The following is a 9,740-nucleotide window of genomic DNA, read 5'->3' on the forward strand; positions in this document are numbered from 1 at the left end:
CACCACGGCTGTGCCTGGCACAGAGACACCAGTGGCCACACAAGTGGCCATGGCACTGTCCACACACAGTCCCTGCTGCTGCTCCCCCAGCCGCTGGCACCAACTCCCAGCCACCCACTCCTAAAGCCACGGGGCCCACTGGGACACTGCGGGGGCTCGTGGAAGCCAGCGGCCATTGTGACACAGCGGGGCTGCACAGAGCCCACGGTGCTTTGTGACCCGTGGCTCCCAGGAGAGCCTTTGTGATGCTGGGGAACTACAAGGAAGCCTGGCTCCTCTGTGACACCACCACAGAAGCTCAGGGGAGCCCTGGAGACCGTGCTGATGCTATTGAACCTGATGCAACCCTGCCTCCTCTGTGACACCACAGAACCTCTGGGAGCCCTGGAGACCGTGCTGATGCTATGGAACCTGATGCAACCCTGCCTCCACTGTGACACCACAGAAGCTCAGGGAGCCCTGGAGACTGTGGTGATGCTATGGAACCTGATGCAACCCTGCCTCCACTGTGACACCACAGAACCTCTGGGAGCCCTGGAGACCGTGCTGATGCTATGGAACCTGATGCAACCCTGCCTCCACTGTGACACCACAGAAGCTCGGGGAGCTCTGCAGACCGTGGGGATGCTGGCGAAGCTGACGGAACCCTGGGCACCACAGTGACGCTATGGAACCTGGTGGAACCGAGGGGCCACAGTGACACTGTGGGGCCTTTTGGAAGCAACAGGACCCTGGTGGGAAGCCACGGGATGATTAATCCTGCACGAACCTGCTCCAGGTGGGCTCCTCTCTCCCGGCTTCCACAGGTGCTGCTAGGATCCCACTCCGGCACTGGCTTGGCACGGGCTGACGGCTTCCTTTGGCAATGGCTCTGCTCCAGGATGGCATGCTGCAGAGAATGCAGGTAGATTTTGTGCTCACTCCTGGCATGCAGCTGGACAATAAAGCCTGATCCAGCCCCCCCTCAGCATATGTCCGGCTCTGGCATTGGGGCGGGGCAACTTTGGGAGCAGCCCCAGCCCTGCTCCTGCTCCCGGCTGGGCACCCAGCTGCTGGGACACAGGTGTGTCCTGATGCCACCGTCTACTCCTTTGAGAAGGGGAGGACAGAGTGCATCAGGGAGTTTGGTGTGGCTTACATGCGGCAAGGAGAAGGTGCAGCCCCAAACTGGCTTTCACTTCTAGAACCTTTTGCTATTGCGGGAGCAGCTGCTGGAGCTTTTCAACCGAGCTGCAAGAGTGAAAAGTGTGATGGCATGTCTATCTGAGAAGGAAGGTTCGGTGCCGCAGCCTGTTGTGCACAATTTATATGCTGATAAGAGAAGGGGGTGCTTTTGGAACGTTTTCCTTCCTGACACTTCTGTCTCTGTGAGCTTTAGCTGCTTGGACTCAGGGATACCGAAGGTATGTGAAAGTGACTGGGATGCGAGAATCATGTTGCACAGGGAACAGGGAAGGTCAGCAAATGTTTCCTGTCCTGGCACATCTCTCAGTCTGAACTGCAGCTGCAGATGCTTCACTTCCGCCAAGGACTCTGCCACCTTGAGAGAAGGATGCGCTCTATGGAGTTGAGAAAGAAAGTGCGTCTCACTAGCTTCTTTCCTCTACTTCATAGACAGCAAAGGGGCTATGAAAGGCAGCACTGGCTTTTTGTTCTAGGACTTCTTCTTTACAAGCAGCTGCTGGATGTTTGGAAGGGGGTTTGGGATATGCAAAAATGAGAGGCTAAGATGGTAAGAGGGTAAGATGGAAGTCATCTGGCAAAAGCAGAGCTCACAAAAGGGCCAGCTGAGAAAGCTCTTGCTGCCTACAACTTCAACTGCACCCCTCAAAGCAGCAGCACACACGCTGCTCTCGGCACTTTCCTTCTCAGCTCTACGCACCATCCTAAGCCTTGCCTCTCCCACACTCAGGATCCAAAGACAACGGCACCAGGGACTGCTCACACACTAAAGGCACCAGGACAAAAGGCTCACCAGCTTGGCCTTTGCATTCCCGCTGACAGCTCCACAGCTTGAACCCAGAGAACTGCCTGCTGCCAACAGCCTTTCCAATCACTCTGAGCACCTCATGACAAGGAGTGTGGGGAATGAATCTCCAGCAGCCTCCTGCCCCAGGCTGTCCCCCGGGAGCAGCCCTGCTCCAGGCCGTGACTGCCACCTGCACAGCCAAAGGACCCAGAGCCGGTGTTACACACCACGGCTGTGCCTGGCACAGAGACACCAGTGGCCACACAAGTGGCCATGGCACTGTCCACACACAGTCCCTGCTGCTGCTCCCCCAGCCGCTGGCACCAACTCCCAGCCACCCACTCCTAAAGCCACGGGGCCCACTGGGACACTGCGGGGGCTCGTGGAAGCCAGCGGCCATTGTGACACAGCGGGGCTGCACAGAGCCCACGGTGCTTTGTGACCCGTGGCTCCCAGGAGAGCCTTTGTGATGCTGGGGAACTACAAGGAAGCCTGGCTCCTCTGTGACACCACCACAGAAGCTCAGGGGAGCCCTGGAGACCGTGCTGATGCTATTGAACCTGATGCAACCCTGCCTCCTCTGTGACACCACAGAACCTCTGGGAGCCCTGGAGACCGTGCTGATGCTATGGAACCTGATGCAACCCTGCCTCCTCTGTGACACCACAGAACCTCTGGGAGCCCTGGAGACCGTGCTGATGCTATGGAACCTGATGCAACCCTGCCTCCACTGTGACACCACAGAAGCTCAGGGAGCCCTGGAGACTGTGGTGATGCTATGGAACCTGATGCAACCCTGCCTCCACTGTGACACCACAGAACCTCTGGGAGCCCTGGAGACCGTGCTGATGCTATGGAACCTGATGCAACCCTGCCTCCACTGTGACACCACAGAAGCTCGGGGAGCTCTGCAGACCGTGGGGATGCTGGCGAAGCTGACGGAACCCTGGGCACCACAGTGACGCTATGGAACCTGGTGGAACCGAGGGGCCACAGTGACACTGTGGGGCCTTTTGGAAGCAACAGGACCCTGGTGGGAAGCCACGGGATGATTAATCCTGCACGAACCTGCTCCAGGTGGGCTCCTCTCTCCCGGCTTCCACAGGTGCTGCTAGGATCCCACTCCGGCACTGGCTTGGCACGGGCTCACGGCTTCCTTTGGCAATGGCTCTGCTCCAGGATGGCATGCTGCAGAGAATGCAGGTAGATTTTGTGCTCACTCCTGGCATGCAGCTGGACAATAAAGCCTGATCCAGCCCCCCCTCAGCATATGTCCGGCTCTGGCATTGGGGCGGGGCAACTTTGGGAGCAGCCCCAGCCCTGCTCCTGCTCCCAGCTGGGCACCCAGCTGCTGGGACACAGGTGTGTCCTGATGCCACCGTCTACTCCTTTGAGAAGGGGAGGACAGAGTGCATCAGGGAGTTTGGTGTGGCTTACATGCGGCAAGGAGAAGGTGCAGCCCCAAACTGGCTTTCACTTCTAGAACCTTTTGCTATTGCGGGAGCAGCTGCTGGAGCTTTTCAACCGAGCTGCAAGAGTGAAAAGTGTGATGGCATGTCTATCTGAGAAGGAAGGTTCGGTGCCGCAGCCTGTTGTGCACAATTTATATGCTGATAAGAGAAGGGGGTGCTTTTGCAACGTTTTCCTTCCTGACACTTCTGTCTCTGTGAGCTTTAGCTGCTTGGACTCAGGGATACCGAAGGTATGTGAAAGTGACTGGGATGCGAGAATCATGTTGCACAGGGAACAGGGAAGGTCAGCAAATGTTTCCTGTCCTGGCACATCTCTCAGTCTGAACTGCAGCTGCAGATGCTTCACTTCCGCCAAGGACTCTGCCACCTTGAGAGAAGGATGCGCTCTATGGAGTTGAGAAAGAAAGTGCGTCTCACTAGCTTCTTTCCTCTACTTCATAGACAGCAAAGGGGCTATGAAAGGCAGCACTGGCTTTTTGTTCTAGGACTTCTTCTTTACAAGCAGCTGCTGGATGTTTGGAAGGGGGTTTGGGATATGCAAAAATGAGAGGCTAAGATGGTAAGAGGGTAAGATGGAAGTCATCTGGCAAAAGCAGAGCTCACAAAAGGGCCAGCTGAGAAAGCTCTTGCTGCCTACAACTTCAACTGCACCCCTCAAAGCAGCAGCACACACGCTGCTCTCGGCACTTTCCTTCTCAGCTCTACGCACCATCCTAAGCCTTGCCTCTCCCACACTCAGGATCCAAAGACAACGGCACCAGGGACTGCTCACACACTAAAGGCACCAGGACAAAAGGCTCACCAGCTTGGCCTTTGCATTCCCGCTGACAGCTCCACAGCTTGAACCCAGAGAACTGCCTGCTGCCAACAGCCTTTCCAATCACTCTGAGCACCTCATGACAAGGAGTGTGGGGAATGAATCTCCAGCAGCCTCCTGCCCCAGGCTGTCCCCCGGGAGCAGCCCTGCTCCAGGCCGTGACTGCCACCTGCACAGCCAAAGGACCCAGAGCCGGTGTTACACACCACGGCTGTGCCTGGCACAGAGACACCAGTGGCCACACAAGTGGCCATGGCACTGTCCACACACAGTCCCTGCTGCTGCTCCCCCAGCCGCTGGCACCAACTCCCAGCCACCCACTCCTAAAGCCACGGGGCCCACTGGGACACTGCGGGGGCTCGTGGAAGCCAGCGGCCATTGTGACACAGCGGGGCTGCACAGAGCCCACGGTGCTTTGTGACCCGTGGCTCCCAGGAGAGCCTTTGTGATGCTGGGGAACTACAAGGAAGCCTGGCTCCTCTGTGACACCACCACAGAAGCTCAGGGGAGCCCTGGAGACCGTGCTGATGCTATTGAACCTGATGCAACCCTGCCTCCTCTGTGACACCACAGAACCTCTGGGAGCCCTGGAGACCGTGCTGATGCTATGGAACCTGATGCAACCCTGCCTCCTCTGTGACACCACAGAACCTCTGGGAGCCCTGGAGACCGTGCTGATGCTATGGAACCTGATGCAACCCTGCCTCCACTGTGACACCACAGAAGCTCAGGGAGCCCTGGAGACTGTGGTGATGCTATGGAACCTGATGCAACCCTGCCTCCACTGTGACACCACAGAACCTCTGGGAGCCCTGGAGACCGTGCTGATGCTATGGAACCTGATGCAACCCTGCCTCCACTGTGACACCACAGAAGCTCGGGGAGCTCTGCAGACCGTGGGGATGCTGGCGAAGCTGACGGAACCCTGGGCACCACAGTGACGCTATGGAACCTGGTGGAACCGAGGGGCCACAGTGACACTGTGGGGCCTTTTGGAAGCAACAGGACCCTGGTGGGAAGCCACGGGATGATTAATCCTGCACGAACCTGCTCCAGGTGGGCTCCTCTCTCCCGGCTTCCACAGGTGCTGCTAGGATCCCACTCCGGCACTGGCTTGGCACGGGCTCACGGCTTCCTTTGGCAATGGCTCTGCTCCAGGATGGCATGCTGCAGAGAATGCAGGTAGATTTTGTGCTCACTCCTGGCATGCAGCTGGACAATAAAGCCTGATCCAGCCCCCCCTCAGCATATGTCCGGCTCTGGCATTGGGGCGGGGCAACTTTGGGAGCAGCCCCAGCCCTGCTCCTGCTCCCGGCTGGGCACCCAGCTGCTGGGACACAGGTGTGTCCTGATGCCACCGTCTACTCCTTTGAGAAGGGGAGGACAGAGTGCATCAGGGAGTTTGGTGTGGCTTACATGCGGCAAGGAGAAGGTGCAGCCCCAAACTGGCTTTCACTTCTAGAACCTTTTGCTATTGCGGGAGCAGCTGCTGGAGCTTTTCAACCGAGCTGCAAGAGTGAAAAGTGTGATGGCATGTCTATCTGAGAAGGAAGGTTCGGTGCCGCAGCCTGTTGTGCACAATTTATATGCTGATAAGAGAAGGGGGTGCTTTTGCAACGTTTTCCTTCCTGACACTTCTGTCTCTGTGAGCTTTAGCTGCTTGGACTCAGGGATACCGAAGGTATGTGAAAGTGACTGGGATGCGAGAATCATGTTGCACAGGGAACAGGGAAGGTCAGCAAATGTTTCCTGTCCTGGCACATCTCTCAGTCTGAACTGCAGCTGCAGATGCTTCACTTCCGCCAAGGACTCTGCCACCTTGAGAGAAGGATGCGCTCTATGGAGTTGAGAAAGAAAGTGCGTCTCACTAGCTTCTTTCCTCTACTTCATAGACAGCAAAGGGGCTATGAAAGGCAGCACTGGCTTTTTGTTCTAGGACTTCTTCTTTACAAGCAGCTGCTGGATGTTTGGAAGGGGGTTTGGGATATGCAAAAATGAGAGGCTAAGATGGTAAGAGGGTAAGATGGAAGTCATCTGGCAAAAGCAGAGCTCACAAAAGGGCCAGCTGAGAAAGCTCTTGCTGCCTACAACTTCAACTGCACCCCTCAAAGCAGCAGCACACACGCTGCTCTCGGCACTTTCCTTCTCAGCTCTACGCACCATCCTAAGCCTTGCCTCTCCCACACTCAGGATCCAAAGACAACGGCACCAGGGACTGCTCACACACTAAAGGCACCAGGACAAAAGGCTCAGCAGCTTGGCCTTTGCATTCCCGCTGACAGCTCCACAGCTTGAACCCAGAGAACTGCCTGCTGCCAACAGCCTTTCCAATCACTCTGAGCACCTCATGACAAGGAGTGTGGGGAATGAATCTCCAGCAGCCTCCTGCCCCAGGCTGTCCCCCGGGAGCAGCCCTGCTCCAGGCCGTGACTGCCACCTGCACAGCCAAAGGACCCAGAGCCGGTGTTACACACCACGGCTGTGCCTGGCACAGAGACACCAGTGGCCACACAAGTGGCCATGGCACTGTCCACACACAGTCCCTGCTGCTGCTCCCCCAGCCGCTGGCACCAACTCCCAGCCACCCACTCCTAAAGCCACGGGGCCCACTGGGACACTGCGGGGGCTCGTGGAAGCCAGCGGCCATTGTGACACAGCGGGGCTGCACAGAGCCCACGGTGCTTTGTGACCCGTGGCTCCCAGGAGAGCCTTTGTGATGCTGGGGAACTACAAGGAAGCCTGGCTCCTCTGTGACACCACCACAGAAGCTCAGGGGAGCCCTGGAGACCGTGCTGATGCTATTGAACCTGATGCAACCCTGCCTCCTCTGTGACACCACAGAACCTCTGGGAGCCCTGGAGACCGTGCTGATGCTATGGAACCTGATGCAACCCTGCCTCCACTGTGACACCACAGAAGCTCAGGGAGCCCTGGAGACTGTGGTGATGCTATGGAACCTGATGCAACCCTGCCTCCACTGTGACACCACAGAACCTCTGGGAGCCCTGGAGACCGTGCTGATGCTATGGAACCTGATGCAACCCTGCCTCCACTGTGACACCACAGAAGCTCGGGGAGCTCTGCAGACCGTGGGGATGCTGGCGAAGCTGACGGAACCCTGGGCACCACAGTGACGCTATGGAACCTGGTGGAACCGAGGGGCCACAGTGACACTGTGGGGCCTTTTGGAAGCAACAGGACCCTGGTGGGAAGCCACGGGATGATTAATCCTGCACGAACCTGCTCCAGGTGGGCTCCTCTCTCCCGGCTTCCACAGGTGCTGCTAGGATCCCACTCCGGCACTGGCTTGGCACGGGCTCACGGCTTCCTTTGGCAATGGCTCTGCTCCAGGATGGCATGCTGCAGAGAATGCAGGTAGATTTTGTGCTCACTCCTGGCATGCAGCTGGACAATAAAGCCTGATCCAGCCCCCCCTCAGCATATGTCCGGCTCTGGCATTGGGGCGGGGCAACTTTGGGAGCAGCCCCAGCCCTGCTCCTGCTCCCGGCTGGGCACCCAGCTGCTGGGACACAGGTGTGTCCTGATGCCACCGTCTACTCCTTTGAGAAGGGGAGGACAGAGTGCATCAGGGAGTTTGGTGTGGCTTACATGCGGCAAGGAGAAGGTGCAGCCCCAAACTGGCTTTCACTTCTAGAACCTTTTGCTATTGCGGGAGCAGCTGCTGGAGCTTTTCAACCGAGCTGCAAGAGTGAAAAGTGTGATGGCATGTCTATCTGAGAAGGAAGGTTCGGTGCCGCAGCCTGTTGTGCACAATTTATATGCTGATAAGAGAAGGGGGTGCTTTTGGAACGTTTTCCTTCCTGACACTTCTGTCTCTGTGAGCTTTAGCTGCTTGGACTCAGGGATACCGAAGGTATGTGAAAGTGACTGGGATGCGAGAATCATGTTGCACAGGGAACAGGGAAGGTCAGCAAATGTTTCCTGTCCTGGCACATCTCTCAGTCTGAACTGCAGCTGCAGATGCTTCACTTCCGCCAAGGACTCTGCCACCTTGAGAGAAGGATGCGCTCTATGGAGTTGAGAAAGAAAGTGCGTCTCACTAGCTTCTTTCCTCTACTTCATAGACAGCAAAGGGGCTATGAAAGGCAGCACTGGCTTTTTGTTCTAGGACTTCTTCTTTACAAGCAGCTGCTGGATGTTTGGAAGGGGGTTTGGGATATGCAAAAATGAGAGGCTAAGATGGTAAGAGGGTAAGATGGAAGTCATCTGGCAAAAGCAGAGCTCACAAAAGGGCCAGCTGAGAAAGCTCTTGCTGCCTACAACTTCAACTGCACCCCTCAAAGCAGCAGCACACACGCTGCTCTCGGCACTTTCCTTCTCAGCTCTACGCACCATCCTAAGCCTTGCCTCTCCCACACTCAGGATCCAAAGACAACGGCACCAGGGACTGCTCACACACTAAAGGCACCAGGACAAAAGGCTCACCAGCTTGGCCTTTGCATTCCCGCTGACAGCTCCACAGCTTGAACCCAGAGAACTGCCTGCTGCCAACAGCCTTTCCAATCACTCTGAGCACCTCATGACAAGGAGTGTGGGGAATTAATCTCCAGCAGCCTCCTGCCCCAGGCTGTCCCCCGGGAGCAGCCCTGCTCCAGGCCGTGACTGCCACCTGCACAGCCAAAGGACCCAGAGCCGGTGTTACACACCACGGCTGTGCCTGGCACAGAGACACCAGTGGCCACACAAGTGGCCATGGCACTGTCCACACACAGTCCCTGCTGCTGCTCCCCCAGCCGCTGGCACCAACTCCCAGCCACCCACTCCTAAAGCCACGGGGCCCACTGGGACACTGCGGGGGCTCGTGGAAGCCAGCGGCCATTGTGACACAGCGGGGCTGCACAGAGCCCACGGTGCTTTGTGACCCGTGGCTCCCAGGAGAGCCTTTGTGATGCTGGGGAACTACAAGGAAGCCTGGCTCCTCTGTGACACCACCACAGAAGCTCAGGGGAGCCCTGGAGACCGTGCTGATGCTATGGAACCTGATGCAACCCTGCCTCCTCTGTGACACCACAGAACCTCTGGGAGCCCTGGAGACCGTGCTGATGCTATGGAACCTGATGCAACCCTGCCTCCACTGTGACACCACAGAAGCTCAGGGAGCCCTGGAGACTGTGGTGATGCTATGGAACCTGATGCAACCCTGCCTCCACTGTGACACCACAGAACCTCTGGGAGCCCTGGAGACCGTGCTGATGCTATGGAACCTGATGCAACCCTGCCTCCACTGTGACACCACAGAAGCTCGGGGAGCTCTGCAGACCGTGGGGATGCTGGCGAAGCTGACGGAACCCTGGGCACCACAGTGACGCTATGGAACCTGGTGGAACCGAGGGGCCACAGTGACACTGTGGGGCCTTTTGGAAGCAACAGGACCCTGGTGGGAAGCCACGGGATGATTAATCCTGCACGAACCTGCTCCAGGTGGGCTCCTCTCTCCCGGCTTCCACAGGTGCTGCTAGGA

Source organism: Aphelocoma coerulescens, unplaced genomic scaffold, assembly GCF_041296385.1.
Source record: "Aphelocoma coerulescens isolate FSJ_1873_10779 unplaced genomic scaffold, UR_Acoe_1.0 HiC_scaffold_276, whole genome shotgun sequence".
Classification (NCBI taxonomy): Eukaryota; Metazoa; Chordata; class Aves; order Passeriformes; family Corvidae; genus Aphelocoma; species Aphelocoma coerulescens.